A 17,180-nucleotide genomic window follows, 5' to 3' on the forward strand; every position below is an offset into this window, starting at 1 on the left:
TCTACTGACACGCTGCAGTACATCTTATTGCTGAGCGCAGCTCACTGAAACTCAGTCCTTTCTAAATTAACGAGCTTTTGCAGAATAGATGATATCTATCTGCACCTCGACCATTAAAAAGAAATCAAATGTTGTCGACAGCCACATTGCTGGAGCAGCAATGAGTCTGTGTGAGCTGGTGCAATAGTGAGAGTAAAACAAGTTTACAGGAAATATAATGCAATGGGTGTCCGTAAGTTGCTTTTTTATCTACATGTCATTGCTGATTATGTTGTGATGCATCCGCTCCGGTCTCTTGACTCTGTATATTTCTCAAGTTTGGTCATGATCAGTTTTCCTACAGTAGAACACTTTCAGTGTTTGAAGTTATGACATACGCATGATAACATCTTCTGTGGAAACTCCTCCCTCTCCCTCTCACCACGTTTAACGGGTTGGACCGGGCCCAGTAAGACTACAGACAAGACCCAGCTGGAGACACTTTCCACATGGTCACATGATTTAGGGGAAAACGAAAAGTAAAGCACTAAGCGTAGAATAAAATAGGAAAGGACAGCACTGTTTCTGCACTGCATCTTAAGAAACAGAGAAAGTAATTGCTGAAGCTAGTTGATGCATTTCATCTTTATTCACCCAAATGTTTTATTCAAAATTGCACAAAAGGTCTTCAAAGATATCTGGGAAATATTTACAGCAAAAGCAATCTTTATGAAAGATATCCTAGAAAAGCACTCTTATCGAGTGAGGCAGAATACAGTATAAATTAAGGTGCTAATCAACTGAAGTTTATTCATCCTGCTTCATCTTCCTTCCTTCCTTCCTCGTTCACTTTAATTCAAATGTTCACTCATTCAAGGCCTCAAAGTGCAAGGAATGCATGCGATGCCACTTTGTTTTTGTTTTTTGTTTTGTTTTTTTTATATTTCCCCCCCCCCCCCCCCGATTTTTTATCCCATTTTTTATTCCCCATTAGTGCTAACTTAATTTATTTATCCTGGTTGCTACTCCACCCTCTGCCGATCTGGGGAGAGCCGAAACTGGCTCCATGCTTCCTCCGAGACATGGGCAGTTAGCCAGCCGCTTCTTTTCACCTGACAGAGGAAGCTTCACCGGTAGGACATAGCACGTGGGAGGTTCACGCTATTCCAACCAGTTCCCCTCCCTCTGAACAGGCGCCCTTAACGACCAGAGGAGGAACCACATTAGCAACCAGGATATTGCATGTTTTTGTGAAGGGGGTTCCTATATGAAGGAAACCCCCGGGAGGCACGGGGGAGAACATGCAAACTCCACACAGAAAGGCCCTTTTGACGACCCCACCCGGGCGGTGGGCACTCGAGGACATGCGGACGGGCAGGCATTCCTTCAGCGTTCACAGCGTCCCAGGTGGGAATCGAACCCGGGACCTTCGAGCTGTGAGGCGACAGCGCTTACCACTGCACCACCGTACCCCCCGATGCCACTTTGTTAACACATTGAGTGCCAGCGACGCCATATGGCGTCATTAGAAATTTACCGTAGGCTGCCAGCGACGCCAAATGGCGTCAGTAACTCGAAATTGTTTTTTTGACGGGGGGGTGTCGATCTATGCCTCTTACATCGCCTCTTACAATATGATAGCTATTGAATGTGTCTAACCTATTTTACAGAACCCTTAGGTGGCGACAGCGCACTCCAGATGAGAGAAAGTGGAGTAAAACCATAGAGTAAAACACACAGAAGAAGTCGTTTGGGAAGAGGAAATCGCATCGCATCCGTCCGTATGCAGCTGCTTCATTGAAGCATAACGTAGCTGTGCCCCTGCAGCAGCCAATCTGCTGTCACAATTGAGCACCTCGTGTCCGCTGCAACAATCCATTCGCATGATCAGCCGTGGAGTTCTCAACTGGAAGCATGGTGACATACACGCGGGTGTAAAAAAGCTGGACTAGCGGACTTTTCACTGCTGTGAGCACACGCAGAGCAAACGCACTCACAGCAGAGCAGAGCCGAGCAGAGAGATACTCCTCCCACAACGGGGGGGGGGGGGGGGAGGAGGAGGGGGGGAGGTGGGGCACGCAGGACACTACAGCATACAACACACCCAGGCAGCTGCAGCATTACATCAGAAAATATTAGCAATGAGTCAATGATGTGCTTGAAATGCTTCCTTTCACAAAAGGGTCATTATCTCAGCTCGTAGAAAAAAAGGGCTGTTTTTGGTCTAATCAAGCTATCTTCTCCGGCTCATAACTAAAGAACGGAAAATGGGATCAATAAACTTTTTTTTGCAGGTGATAGAAGAGAGTCTCATCGTTATTTGTGCGTGTTCAGTGTTTACATAGTAATTATTAAAGAAATTATATGACTGTTTTAAAATGCATTGCGGCCTATGTGGCACAGTACAGCACCTTTTGCCCAAGGGCCGTGGCACTCAAAGTGTTAAGGTAGCACTGCTGAACTGACTCTTGTAATTCTGTAATTCATGACGGATGGTGCCAGTGTCAAACCACCGTGCTGGGATCATTTAGTAATCCAGTCTTGTTTCCTCATGAAGGTAATCTGTTGCTAAGCTGAGCCTCTTGGCTCAAACCAGACCTGCGAACGGTGACTGAGCAAACACGTGGTCCAACATGTTGCGGTCAAAACGCTGTGATGTCTCGCAATCTGACTGGTCGATGAATGTGAGCGACACATCCGATAGGCCGATGGGAGTCCAGGGGGCGTGTGTGCTCGAGGAAGGGTATGACGATGGAGCCCCGGGTGTAGCGATGGAGCATCCTCCACTGGCACGGGGCGATGAGCGTCTCATCCACCGCCGGTGGCCCCTGAGCGGGCCGTGGCATGGGTAGGGCGCGGGCTGGGACAGCTCCCTGATGGAGTCCACGTATTCCTGCATGCTGTGGGTGGGGCACTCTGGGTCTCCGTCCTGTAGGTCGCTCTCCTGCATCTCACTGATGGTAGGCAGGATGTCCACTGTGGAGAGAAGATATCTGGGCTTCATCCTGCAGAGAGAGGACACTGTCATTGCGCCTTCTGTGGTGAACATTAAATCACATGGGTATCCACTCCTTTGAGACATTTCTTCATTGAAAACAAGATCAATGAGTTTTCATATAAACTAACTAATTACTTGAAGTCATTTAAGATAGTCAAGTCAATAAAGTTCCTTCCAACCACTCGCATGCACTTTCAATATTTAATTGATTTTTGTTCTAATCATAGAAACACTCTTTAAGCAAAGTAAGAGCATCCCCAGGTCAAACATAACATATGGGCACTATATATATGGGACGATAATAGCCACCAGAGCACTTTCCCTGTACCACAAGAGCATACTTCCCTCCCTTACTGTATAAATAGAGCTCCTATACCCACCCTCCTCTATGCGCTATACAGGAATATTAATATGATGACCCTTTTTAGGCAAATTCCCACTCCCGTTAATCAAACAACTCACCTGTAATGGCCTCCCTGAGATTTTCCCTCGCAAGGTTTGTGGCTGCCAACAGTGCTGTTCCTCAGGCTCTCAGTGTGTACAGAACATGTTGCGGTGAGATGAAGCCGGAGGTGAGATGAATCTGGATGGATTAGCCAGGCCGGCGAGGCTTTTACACTAAAGTGCATTAGCACAAACTAGGCTACCTGAGCTGATTATAGCACAGGGGGAAATGCTCTGTTTTGTCAGGCAGGTGAGAGTACATGTGGGCGGGGATGTAGGCTACTGTACAATAAGTGGGAAACAGGGTGGTTCGCGGGTGAGGCGGGGATCAGTGAGTGCATATCGATACAAGAGGCTGACCACCCTATTATCGCCCGTCCTGACTGCTCCTGGCTTTAGTGCTGGACCTCAGCTTTTATTGATTCGTTGAGGTTTGCGGTTAATTACATGATCAGTCTGTGGGTTTTCTCTGTTTAGACAAAGTGTTATCAAATGATATCATTTATAATCCGACAATACTTTTGTCCAAACAGGAGACAAACATGGGAGTGATTTTTTCAATTTACAGTCGTTTAGCTTTTTGTTGTTGCATTGTACTGGCACTAAATTCCAGTCACAACCTGTAACATCATTATAGTGTGCGTCAGTTAGTTGAATTAAGTATTTATGCCCCGTTAAGCTTAATAGGCGACAAAATGATGATTAAATTGCTGGATTAACCTATTTCTTTTTGTTTTGCTGTCGTTTCACTGAAAGTATTCGCTCACAGCCTGAGCAAATACAGTAGGTAGTGGAAGCTCATAGCTCCTGATTAGAAGAGTTTACAGTAAGTGTGTGCAGTCAGTGTGTGACTAATGTGTTTCACTTTTCATTGGCCTGGCTTTATTGACAGTCTGGATGTGAGGAGGCCAAAATAAGATAAGTGATAAGATAAGATAATCCTTTATTTCTCCCACAAGGGGAAATTACAGTGATACAGCAGCAAGTGGACAGGGTTAAAAAAGAGACAGCAACATAATAGCACATAATAGTCAACAACAGTAAAAACAGAATATAAATGCAGTGCATCCAGTGCATTTCATTTTGCAAGAAATATTAATTTATGCTATATTATTTCCTTTGGAAAAGTAAATCCACAGTCTGAAGTTCATCATATCTTTTTGAGTCTATTGTTATTAGTATACCTTTCCTATTTTCTTGATCAATGTCTTGTTTATTCAAAACAATAATTGAAAATCAAAAAAGAAATGTGCCAGTTATCAAATCCCCTCCTGCTCCCGGTAGTACTGAGGATTTAGTTTGCATTTTTAATTGCTCGTGCTCCTCTGTTTTGGATTCCATTGCCCCGCAAAAAAAAAAAAAAAAGCTAATCTAAGATCTGTCCTTGGTTTAATGATCAGACACGGTGCATAGAAGATCTTTTAGTGAAATATCAGTTGTCAGTTAAGGATGCGAGAGCAAAATATTTCTCAGATGCTATCTCCAGAAGTTGCCATAACTCCTTTTCAATGTCATTAACTCTCTAATTAATCCATTAATCCTCCTGGTTCCGTCGCCAATCCCCCACCAATCACCTGTGAAGATTTTCCAACATTTCTTCCTAAACAAAGTTGAGACTGAACATAGTTCCCCCGAACAAGGAGCTATCAATATACGGGAATACTACTTTACGCAATACCTTCCACCCATCTCCCTTCCTCTCCTCAATAAAATCATCATAGGCAGGAACCCCATCACCCCCTGCTGCCTGGACTCCATCCCAACTAGGCAAGGTTTTGGAAGACATTGGCCCCAGCATACATTGGCCCCAGCATATAGCCATACAGCTAGGGAGCTGTATGACCGCCTCCATCCCATGCTGTTTCAAACAGGCTGTGTTTCATCAATTATTAACATTTTTAAATAATCGCAACATATTTGGAAAATGATCTGGTTTTTGTGACCCGCTCCTTACAGAATCCACCGATATGATCTATGTTCTCCTTGCAGTGGATGTGGGTGATTGCTCTATCTTGATCCTCTTAGATCTCAGCACAGCCTTTGATAGTGTTGATCACAAAATCCTTATTGGCAGCTTGCAGCAGGGGGTAGGCATCTCTTATTGGCAGCTTGCAGCAGGGAGTAGGCATCTCTTCTTGGCAGCTTGCAGCAGGGGGTAGGCATCTCTTCTTGGCAGCTTGCAGCAGGGGGTAGGCATCTCTTCTTGGCAGCTTGCAGCAGGGGGTAGGCATCTCTTATTGGCAGCTTGCAGCAGGGGGTAGGCATCTCTTATTGGCAGCTTGCAGCAGGGAGTAGGCATCTCTTATTGGCAGCTTGCAGCAGGGGGTAGGCATCTCTTAATGGCAGCTTGCAGCAGGGGGTAGGCATCTCTTATTGGCAGTTTGCAGCAGGGGGTAGGCATCTCTTCTTGGCAGCTTGCAGCAGGGGGTAGGCATCTCTTCTTGGCAGCTTGCAGCAGGGGGTAGGCATCTCTTATTGGCAGCTTGCAGCAGGGGGTAGGCATCTCTTATTGGCAGCTTGCAGCAGGGAGTAGGCATCTCTTATTGGCAGCTTGCAGCAGGGGGTAGGCATCTCTTAATGGCAGCTTGCAGCAGGGGGTAGGCATCTCTTATTGGCAGTTTGCAGCAGGGAGTAGGCATCTCTTCTTGGCAGCTTGCAGCAGGGGGTAGGCATCTCTTCTTGGCAGCTTGCAGCAGGGGGTAGGCATCTCTTCTTGGCAGCTTGCAGCAGGGGGTAGGCATCTCTTATTGGCAGCTTGCAGCAGGGGGTAGGCATCTCTTATTGGCAGCTTGCAGCAGGGAGTAGGCATCTCTTATTGGCAGCTTGCAGCAGGGGGTAGGCATCTCTTAATGGCAGCTTGCAGCAGGGGGTAGGCATCTCTTATTGGCAGTTTGCAGCAGGGGGTAGGCATCTCTTCTTGGCAGCTTGCAGCAGGGGGTAGGCATCTCTTCTTGGCAGCTTGCAGCAGGGGGTAGGCATCTCTTATTGGCAGCTTGCAGCAGGGGGTAGGCATCTCTTATTGGCAGCTTGCAGCAGGGAGTAGGCATCTCTTATTGGCAGCTTGCAGCAGGGGGTAGGCATCTCTTAATGGCAGCTTGCAGCAGGGGGTAGGCATCTCTTATTGGCAGTTTGCAGCAGGGGGTAGGCATCTCTTCTTGGCAGCTTGCAGCAGGGGGTAGGCATCTCTTATTGGCAGCTTGCAGCAGGGGGTAGGCATCTCTTATTGGCAGCTTGCAGCAGGGGGTAGGCATCTCTTAATGGCAGCTTGCAGCAGGGGGTAGGCATCTCTTATTGGCAGCTTGCAGCAGGGGGTAGGCATCTCTTATTGGCAGTTTGCAGCAGGCGGTAGGCATCTCTTATTGGCAGCTTGCAGCAGGGAGTAGGCATCTCTTAATGGCAGCTTGCAGCAGGGGGTAGGCATCTCTTATTGGCAGCTTGCAGCAGGGGGTAGGCATCTCTGGCTCAGCTCAGCTTGCAGCAGGGGGTAGGCATCTCTTATTGGCAGCTTGCAGCAGGGGGTAGGCATATCTGGCTCAGCTCTCAACTAACTCCACTCCAGTATCATTTATCTAGGCAACTCATTCTACACCCCTGCCTATACTCCCTCTGGGCTCCATCTTAGGCCCCCTTCTGTTTTCTCTTTACAGTACATGCTTCCACTACGTACTTAATTATTTAGAAGTACAACATGTCATTGTTATGCCGACAACTCACATATCAACCTCCCCTTAACACAGATGGCACAGAACTTTCTTAAACGAAAATAAGACTGAGGTTTTATTGTTTGCCCCCCCCCCCTGGCTCCACCAATATCATTACCCAGAACCCGGATCATCAATTCAGGTATGTTAAACCACACGATAAAAACCTATAGAGGTGCTACTTGACCACTACTTGACCGCAGATCAGCTCAGTTGTAAGGTCTAGTTTCTTCCAACTTCCGGTTATTTCCAAAATCTGGTATACATGACCTTTTCTGTCTTTCTCTGAAAGTAATTCGTGCATTAATATTCTCCCAACTTGACTATGGTAACTGTCTCTGTATTTTGGCATGAATCAGTGTTCCATCTCCTTACAACCTGTAGCCTACAGAACGCTGCAGATAGAATGCTGTCTACATGTTAAAAGGGGGCGAAGAGACCATCACTACACTGGCTCCCTGTCCACTTCAGAATTCAATTCAAAGTTATCTTGTTTGCAAACGTTGCATGGTCTTGACGAACTCCTGACTCCCTACACACTGTTAGCCTGCTTAGTTCCACTGCCAATTAGCCATTCCATGGGCTCGACTGAAGGAAGCTGGCGACAAGGCCGGTTCTATCCACCTTATTTTTGAATGCCCCGCTGTAAAATAATTATGGGTACAAGGTCCGGTCTAGAACGTGACTGATTGTTGCAGCTGGCGCATTTCCTCAAAACGCCGACACTGGAAAAAAGTTGCTTGTCACAAACACTCGTTTGACCACTTATTTGAGCGAATGTAATAATGTTTTCTATCACATCCGCTATTTCTGTTCTCTTTGAACAACTCGGGATATTTATCGATGAGATTTTTTACCAAGCTGGATGTGATTTGCTCCGTTCGCAGTTCGCCTGCCTGCAGCTTTGAAACATGGTTTACAGACGGGCTAAGTTGTGTCCGTGTCAACAACGTAACGGTGGGAGGGGCCTGGGAGGATGACACCGGAAGAAGCACCCATATTTCACATAAGGCATCATGGCAGCTAGAAATAAGGTGGATAGCAGCTCCAAAATTGTGCAATACTCTCCCAGAAATGTTGTTATTCTGATTCAGTTGATGCTTTCAAAAGTCATCTTAAAACCTCATTTTACTTGCTTGCATTTTGTTCCAATTGATCTGGTCTCTGTGGATGTTTGTATACATGTGTGTGTGTGTGTGTGTGTGTGTGTGTGTGTGTGTGTGTGTGTGCGTGTGTGCGTGCGTGCGTGCGTGCGTGCGTGCGTGCGTGCGTGCGTGCGTGTGTGTGGGTGTGTGTGTGTGCACACGCACGTGTGTGTGTGTGTAGCCATGCACACTGCACACCATGTGTATCCTTGTTTTGTTTATGATCTGCATTTTTACTCCTACTTTGTTTTAAGCAATCCCTGTGCAACAATTTTGGTATACAAACTTGTTTTGTCTTTTAAAACGCTATATAAATAAACTTGAACTTTATTTCAACTAGTTGCTTAATATGAAAGTACTTTCACATTGAATGTTTTCCACAGAAAAAGACAACAATACTGATCTGTTCAGATAAATGATCTTTGACATACACTGGTCTACCACCACTTCTTTGGAAGTTTTCACAGGAATGGTTACTGTCAACAGATAGGAACGCGGTATGTGAGTCATTTTTCTGAGACACAGTAACACAAACTGGTGCCTACTGTATCTGTTGCAATCAGTGAAAGACAACTAACACACCGCACAACTTGTCATGTCACAGTTCTATCCTATATCTCACTTTAATATCACCTTATGCAGCCCCGCCCAATTTTTCTCGTGTTAGACGCAATTGTATTTGTTCTTCCCGTTCAGCGCTAGTTGGCGGCCAATTTCAAAACAAAATGTAACTATGAATGAAGTTTGGCAAAATTCAGAAGCTACACTGTTACATGTTCATAGCGTTACTGCTGCGAGGAGCCGATGGCTGTACCCGGTCGGCATTTGACGTTAGTTACAAAAGCACGTCGACAGTGTTTTCTCACTGCCAGTAGTAGCTGGGTTGACAGATACTAGCGTTAGCTAGTCCGACTGGTCACACAGCCAGCGCTCTCAGACCTCGCTGCTCGTTAAATATTTCCAAATAGGCGTTATTCTGATAAACTGGTCACACATTTGGAATGTTACGTTCTCACCCGGAAAAAAAATTAAAACTTTAAAACAGTTAGTTTTTTTGCTTGAAAACAGCTTTTTGGCAAGTCTAAAAATGATTACGGTAGGCGTAATCTACTTCCGGGTCTAAAACTGAAAGACGATAACAAAATGACGTTATGCGGAAGCGTCCTTATATGGGCATATAATAACGTGAATAAGCTAAGATTGCTCTTTACCAAACCATGAAAAGGGGGGGTGGGAGGAAATCAAATCCTATAGGCATTAGAGGGGAAGCCTTTGCATGAATACCTGCACATGTAAGGTAAGTGGAAGGAACAACTATTGTTCTCAGATCTGTGGCTTATATTTTACAGTTTGAGCACGCCGCTAATTTCTTGACATTATGACGTTATTCCAGTTCAGCCCTTTCATAATTCTCACTTTAGGCCACCAGTACATGCCCTGCACTCATTAGTCCATTAATGGTAATATGTTAGATAGAGCAATTCATCCTCATTAACATGTGACATAATCTGGACGCATTTAGACAAAGCCATGTTTTAATGAAAATAAATGGCAAAAATTTGCATCAACGATGGCCTCGCTGAGGGGGGTATGGTGGTGCAGTGGTAAGTGCTGTCGCCTCACAGCTCGAAGGTCCTGGGTTCGATTCCCACCTGGGACGCTGTGAACACTGGAGGAATGCGTGCCCGTCCGCATGTCCTCGAGTGCCCACCGCCCAGGGGGGGTCGTCAAAAGGGCCTTTCTGTGTGGAGTTTGCATGTTCTCCCCGTGCCTCCCGGGGGTTTCCTTCATATAGGAACCCCCTTCACCAAAACATGCAATATCCTGGTTGCTAATGTGGTTCCTCCTCTGGTCATTAAGGGCGCCTGTTCAGAGGGAGGGGAACTGGTTGGAATAGCGTGAACCTCCCACGTGCTATGTCCTACCGGTGAAGCTTCCTCTGTCAGGTGAAAAGAAGCGGCTGGCTACCATGTCTCGGAGGAAGCATGGAGCCAGTTTCGGCTCTCCCCAGATCGGCAGAGGGTGGAGTAGCAACCAGGATAAATAAATTAAGTTAGCACTAATGGGGGATAAAAAAAATGGGATAAAAAAATCGGGGGGGGGGGGGGGACGATGGCCTCGCTGTGTGGAAGAACACATGCTGCTGCATCCCTTCCTGTCTTATCTAACAGTGTTTCCTCAGGTTCTAATCTCCCCATGAGATCTGACCTCAGGGACACCGTGTGATCCTGACTGTAAAACACATCTCCTCGTCAACACAGCCCCAACATAGGCCCAGAGAAGAAGGCCAGAGCAGAAATAGATGAACCTGTGATTAAGAATAGCTGCTGAGGCTCAGGTGCTATAGACACACCGATGTTAAGGAGGATAAGATTAGCTAATGCCACCAACCTGATATCTTGTTAGTCTAGGCTGGTAAACCATCCGGTCACGTGAACTCACATTCTGTGTCGTTCTGCGTTTCCATCAGGCCTCCAGTCCTGGGCGGGCATTTTCAGAAATTACAACATGCACTAGCCAATCAGGGACCTGCCTCGTAGTTGACATCGTAACGGGCCAATCATGAGCGCTGCTGGCAAAGCAGTAATGGCTGCCTCCATAGCTCTCCAGCTCGAGCAGTAACGTCAAAGTTTATCGAAGTTTGTTTAAAAAGCCATAAGTGCAGTTATTGAAGAAATAGACTCAATAACAACAATTAAATAAGAACAGGAGTATGCAACAGCAGAGTTTATCGGAAATACGTTATTTTGCCGTTCTTCCAAGTGGATTTGTATTTAACTGGGTCAGACACTGATTGGCTGAAGTACTGGATACTTCCACCCACTGACATGACTGTGCAGCTCTGAGTCCAGCAGATCCACAAAACCAAACAGAATGTGAGTTCATGGATCCATGCATGCGACCATCCGTTATTAAAATCTATTGGCCTACGGCCACCCTGCCAATATTCTGGTCGCTGCTGCCACCGCACTGTTGTGTAGGCCTATTCATATTTGGGAGAAGAGAACGTCATTAATATCACATGTCGCTTTGTTGTGTGTGTGTGTGTGTGTGTGTGTGTGTGTGTGTGTCTCTCTCTCTCTCTTTCTCTCACTCCCCGACGAGGGAGGTGGAGAGAGCTATTGGGACGCTAATGGTAGCCTAATGGTTGGAAAAGATCGGCATTTGCTTTTTATTTTCTCCTACCTATTGTTGGTGTGGATATAATAAAATATTGTTATTAATGGCGGAGGGAGGGTCATGCATTTTCCTCCAGTCTCTCAGGGAGGGTCAAAATATTTGTAGCTCCAGGGAGGGTCAAGGAAAAACAAAGTCACCTCTGATAAATAACGAACAGCCCCTTAGTTATTTTGTTAGTCAGTTTAATAATTTATTTTATAGATGTATTTTCTATTGTCTTCTCTCATTTTTCTCTAATTTTATCATCTTAATTTACACTTAATATGTTCATTATTGTTATACTGACGACAACCTGTATTTTGCACATTGCGTTGGCACTGTTTAGTGAAACAAGCTCTCTACTGAATGTCAGGCAGCTCACTGATCCAGTGCTGCCATCTGTTGGTGCTCTACAATAACTGACTGCCTGACTCATGCTGTGGCCTCGTTCCAAGCAAGTAAGGGGTCAGATCTGCTGCAGTTCAGCCGCCTCAAATTCCTCAGCACTCAACAGCCTTTTATAGTCACTTCCTGGCAACCGGGCTCAAGGAACAGAGAGGAAATGTCCCTGCCTGTCCTTCAACTCTGCTTGTTCTATCACTGGTGTGATTATGTGTTGAATCCGACACTAGATGGCCCTGTTGTTAAAGCTTAGAGCCGACACTGATCTAAAAGCTTCTAATCCATAACTCGCTGCACTTCTCTCCTCTCCACCTACAAACCTGCTTTAAGGAGACACCCGGTGGAAAACATGAAGTGCAGCGTCCCTGGAAATATCATTCTGAGACTTTATGTGAACTCTATGGTCATCATACTATCACCCATTTACTCAATGGTCACATAAGAGAGCTGACCAGCTTGCACAGTAAACCAGCTCACTTGTCAAAATCTCAAGTAGGACAGAGATGGCCCAGTGGGTTCTTCTTGTTTGATGTGTATTGTGTCTTGAATATGTTTTTGTAATGTTTCCAAGTTCCCCTCCCCAAATTCAATTTCCATATTGCCAGGACTCGCTATAACAGTATTTTGTATAAAGTACAGAAGTGCAGTCAGTTATTTGATTTCTGCTTGCAAAACAAACAGAATTACAACTGTATAGTAGGGAAACATATTATGTGAAGTAAATCGACCCACAATTCAGTTTCCCATCTTTTTAACCTGGATATGGATACATATTTATTATACAATTAAATTATTTTTCTGCTGCTGCTGTTGTTGTTGTTGTTGTTGTTGAGGATGCTGATGCTGATGATGCTACATAATGTGGAATTATTCTGGCTTTGTTCGCTTGTAGGTATCCAAAAAAGGTTTGTATATCGTTATTGAAATGAGGCATAGGAAAGTTTGAGCCTGTGATAATTCCCCACAATGCCCAACTCGTTATAGGACACGACGGTGGACTCAGCCTCATGATTCAGGTTGAGTGACTCAACCTCGTGATTGAGGTTGAGAGCTGAATCCTCAAAAAACGACTGCTAAAGAAAGATCCTGAGCAGTCCCCATTCTTTCCTTTCTCCTTTTCATTGCTGTGACATGTGAAATGCATGTTGTTGAGGCATCTAACTGACGCTCTCATGCAAAATGAATGGGCACAACAGAATAAGCTTCAATTCCTCTATCAGCAAAAAACTGACAAGCAGCAACCAAAGTGAAGGAAGAGGAAAATGTCAGGACCCTTACTGCCTCTGTAACAGGGAGCATGCCGTGATCCTGTAACAGTGAGCGCTGCATGGGGAAAGACACAGAGGAAGAGCCAAGGAGGAGAGAGAGAGAAGAGATATTTTTAGAAAGCAAGAGGGGGACATCATTCAGTGGGAACATGGAGACGTTCTTGAAGAGTTGTCAGTCTGTGAGGGAAGATGGGGAGTGGGGAGTAACTGCTGTTCTGACTGCACTGGGAAGACCGCTGCGTTTAGAGCCAAGAGGGAGAAGAAAGAGTTCAGACCAGCTGGAGTCATGCAGGGACCACAGTCTGGATGTATTACTGGTCCATAGGGGCGGACTGGGGCAAAACAAATGGCCTGAGAATTTGTCCGTGGTCAGCCCACTCTCCGGACAAAGCATTTGCCGGGGGGGGGGGACCTTTATTCTTGACCTCATGAGAATTTTATGCAACTACGTCATGAAATGAGCCATTAAAAGACATTTTCGAGAAACGAGAAACACCTACAGTATCTAGTCCTGCTCAAGTAAAGTATAATCACATCACCTGAGCCCTTGAATACAACAAATAAATGAGTGAAATGTAACATAAAAACCTAGTGGCTGCAACAGAAACAAATCTACACTATAGACTTGTCTGCCTCTTGCGGGGTGTAAACGGTCTAAGGCCTGCCTCTGATTTTGGCCTTGTTAAAAAAAAATCAACATTTGAGGGGGCACTGACTTTCTGGCCCTGCCTATGTCAACAGCTGCTGAATTATCCTTAGCCATAGATGAGTAGTTATTATTGGTTATGTTAGTAAAGCTATATGACTAACAGTATCAGTAAAATATTAAAATGGTAGTATAATTTAATATTAGGTCATAATGTTCTGATATTAGTGTACTAGGCCTCTAGTGCTATACTGTAGATGTGTGTGTAGCCTTCTGAAGGCAGGAGGTGAAACTGAGTAGCACACAGTGTGTCTTGTTCATGGTGAACGCCCAACTGGAGTTCCTGGTTGGTTTAAACACTTCCTCCACCCTACCTCTACTCACTTCTCTGCATCAAATAAAAGCACCAGTGTTATCACAGGCTTGTAATCCACAGCTAGGTGAACTATTACTCGCTCAATGGGAGACACAGCGAGGCGAGGATTATTTAGTCTCCTTCATGTTGATAAGTGTGGCAGCGAGGCTTCCAATTCAACTGCAAGTGAGTCCAAGTCAAGCAGCCAGAACATCCATAGATGTGAGATGAAATAACAGCCTACATTTTCTTTTTCTTTTTTTTTCCATAAATTTTCCAAAAGAGCATTGTCTTTTCATGCACTTAGAGAGTGCACTTTTTGTATAGAATTTTTATATTGTAAAATGTTGATCCTATGTGCAAAATAACTCATTATTCATCAGTCAATTAAAATAATTGGCTGAAGAGGTTTTTCCATCCAGTCTGTCTTTGTCTTTATAGGGGATAACTGTCAAATTATATGATATTTTGGTCTCTTCCAAGACTTTCACATTTCCATATTCACCGTGCCCCATTGGAACCAATTTATTGTAAAATATATTTTTGGGAGGTAGGACCGAAGTGCAGAGAAAAAAAGGACTTCTAACACTCGGGTAGCCGGTGTTTTCATTCAGTTTATGGATATTTTTGGACTCAATACCAATTAATGTGTCTTTTTTTTTATGTCTTGAATGGATTGTTGTATTGTAGGTTACTTTAAAGTTAGTTATTCAATAAGTTCCAAAAGTCACAATAAACCATAGTTAATAGCTGGAGACAGCGATATTTATGCAGTAAATATCAATAATCTGTCTATCTATTTTCTAAAATACGAATGAATGAAAGTAAAGTAGGCTACAGATCAGATCATAAAAAATAACTAGAAACTCAGAAAGATTTCTAAACACTCGCACGCACGCATGCACGCTCACACACACACACACACACACACACACACACACACGCACACACACAGACACGCATGCCCACACACATTAACACACCCACCCTCGCCTACTCTTTTCCATAGACCACGGCCTAATTGATTCTCATTTTAATTATGTCTACCCAGGCTCTGTCTCTCTTCCTCGCTGACAACAAAACCGGCGCAGGCCTGCAGTCTGCCTCTCACACTGTGACCATGACACCTCCGTCTCCCTAAAGAGCAAGAAATAGAGGATCCACTTTGATGTCACTCCCCCGCAAAGTAAAGGTCAAAATAATAAATGTAGGCCCAATTGATGGGTTGGCAGGGGGGCCCAGGGGCCCGGGGCCCATTTTTGGACGAGTGCTCCCCTAAAGGCATAATGAATTCATACAGTCAGGCACATCCAAAGACGGCAGCAGCATGGGTCCTCTTGCCATGAAAAGGTTGATCTAAAGTCTGCAGACGAGCCTGGCTCCTGCTCCCACTCATTTTCTACACCATCACTCTCTCTGTTTCTCTCTTTCTCTCTCTGTTTTTCTCCCTCTCTCTCTCTCCCTCCCACATACACACACACACACATGCCACACACCACAATGCAATACAATGCATGCATGCATACATACATACATACATACATACATACATTACATACATACATAAATACATACAGTACATACATACATACATACATACATACATACATACATACATACATACATACATTACATACATACATACATACATACATACATAGCCTACATACATACATACATATATATACATACATACATACATACATACATACATACATACATAGTACATACATACATACATACATACATACATATATATATACATACATACATACATACATACATACATACATACATACATAGTACATACATATACATACATACATACATACATTCATAGTACATACATACATACAGTACATACATACATAGTACATACAGAGTACATACATACATACATGCATACATTACGTATACAAACACGCATGCATGAGCTTTGTGTATCTCTCTCTCTCTCTCATACACACACACACACACACACACACACACACACACACACACACACACACACACACACACACACACACACACACACACACACACACACACACACACACACACACACACACACACACACACACACATTTAAATACTTTTATTTGAATGCAAAAGTAGGGCAAATATGAGAGATCCAAATATTTTGGAAGGTAAAACCAGACACTGGATCCTATGGCTTGTAGAAAAGGGAAAAAGTGTAGCACAATGATAACATACAATCGATGGAAGCAGATGTAGGCAAGGGTACAGGCTGCCTATAGTGACTGATACTGAACAATATTTTGCCCATTATAAAAGTAGCTACAAGATAATCTGAATCATAACCTGTTGCATTAAGTGGCATGTGTCACTTATGCTAAAGACTGGACCAGCTGCAGCATAACAAGATGTTCAAAATGAATATTTTGATATTAACACTGGTTTTTCTATTAACAATTTAAGAATATCACGAATTGGAGCTATTAGCCTAGCTATACTAGCCTAGTGCAGGTGATGAGTTGCAACACCATAGCTCCCGCGGGCTTGTTACCAGCTGAGGGATAAAGCAGACTTGATCGCATGCAGGCCTGTGGTGCGTGCTGTGCCGTGCCGTGCCGCATTGTGCTGTGTGGTGACGCGCACTCAGATGGCTGTGATATGATTTCAGAGAGAAATGTAATTTCCCCATCAGCCACACTCCCTCAGCCGCGTTAAGATGCGCATTCATACCGAGCTGCCAGTTTCCTCCGGAGGACGGGACGGCTTCAGCACACCGAATCACATGCGCAGTCCTGCCGTGAAGCACACATCACCACGGTAACCGCTCACACCGAGCGAGATCCCCGGGCCGGCGTCAGCAGCATCCGCGGTGTCCAATCCACAGGCTACCTGCTACTGTAGCCTACCGGCCAGCTAAACACAGTAAGTTGCTTTTCCTCATTCCATTGATAGATATTTGCTCTAAATTGCTGGCGTGCTGTATTTGTTCATTAGACAGATGAGGCTGATTGAGGCTGCGGGTAGCAAAAGCCTTAATTAAGACGCGGAGCATAGCTGCGGAAAATCTCACTGAGAAATGCGTCGGCAAACAATCGTGACTAATAGGA

Source organism: Poromitra crassiceps, assembly GCF_964638095.1.
Source record: "Poromitra crassiceps genome assembly, chromosome: 19".
Classification (NCBI taxonomy): Eukaryota; Metazoa; Chordata; class Actinopteri; order Beryciformes; family Melamphaidae; genus Poromitra; species Poromitra crassiceps.